Source organism: Geospiza fortis, unplaced genomic scaffold (assembly GCF_000277835.1).
Source record: "Geospiza fortis unplaced genomic scaffold, GeoFor_1.0 scaffold131, whole genome shotgun sequence".
Lineage (NCBI taxonomy): Eukaryota > Metazoa > Chordata > Aves > Passeriformes > Thraupidae > Geospiza > Geospiza fortis.
Genome location: NW_005054391.1, coordinates 731,220 through 731,850, shown reverse-complemented (window position 1 = coordinate 731,850; position 631 = coordinate 731,220).

The window sequence follows — 631 nt, the reverse complement described above, 5'->3', positions numbered from 1 at the left end:
GTAGGGAGACGCGGCAGGCGCGCGGTGATGACGCCATGCCCGGAAGTTGGGACGCGGAGATCTGCCTGAATCGCGGCGCGGGCACGAGCCGAACGGGAATTGCGCGCGCCGGTGGAAGGTGCGGATACAGTGTCGGAGGAAGAGGAGGGCGATTCCGAAACGGATCAAACCAGGGGGGAAACATCGGAGGCGGAACGGGACGGGGACAGTGACGTCAGTCTAGGGGAGGAAGGAGGCGTTCCCGAGATCGCGCGTGCGCGGAAGACGCGGTCGGAGGCGGGTCCGCTCCCCTGTGACGACGCGGGCAGGGACGGGACTCGGTTACATCCCGGGGCTCCGCCCCCTCTCCGATGCCGGTCCCTCCAGTCCCAGTCCCTTCGATCCCGACCTCTCCAGTCCCGGGGAGACACACACGTATCCAATCTGAGCTGCTGGCTCAGTCAAAAATCGCACAGTCTCGGTCTCACTCAAAATCGCCAATGCTGCAGTCAGCCAACAGGAGCCGATCGAGGTCGCGCCACCATCGCGGTCAACCAGGCGGGCGACAGCGCCACCTTGTGGTGGGGTCACCACATTGCAGGACACCGTGCCAGACCTGGTCGGCCAAGCCACAGCGCCGTCTGGTGGGTGG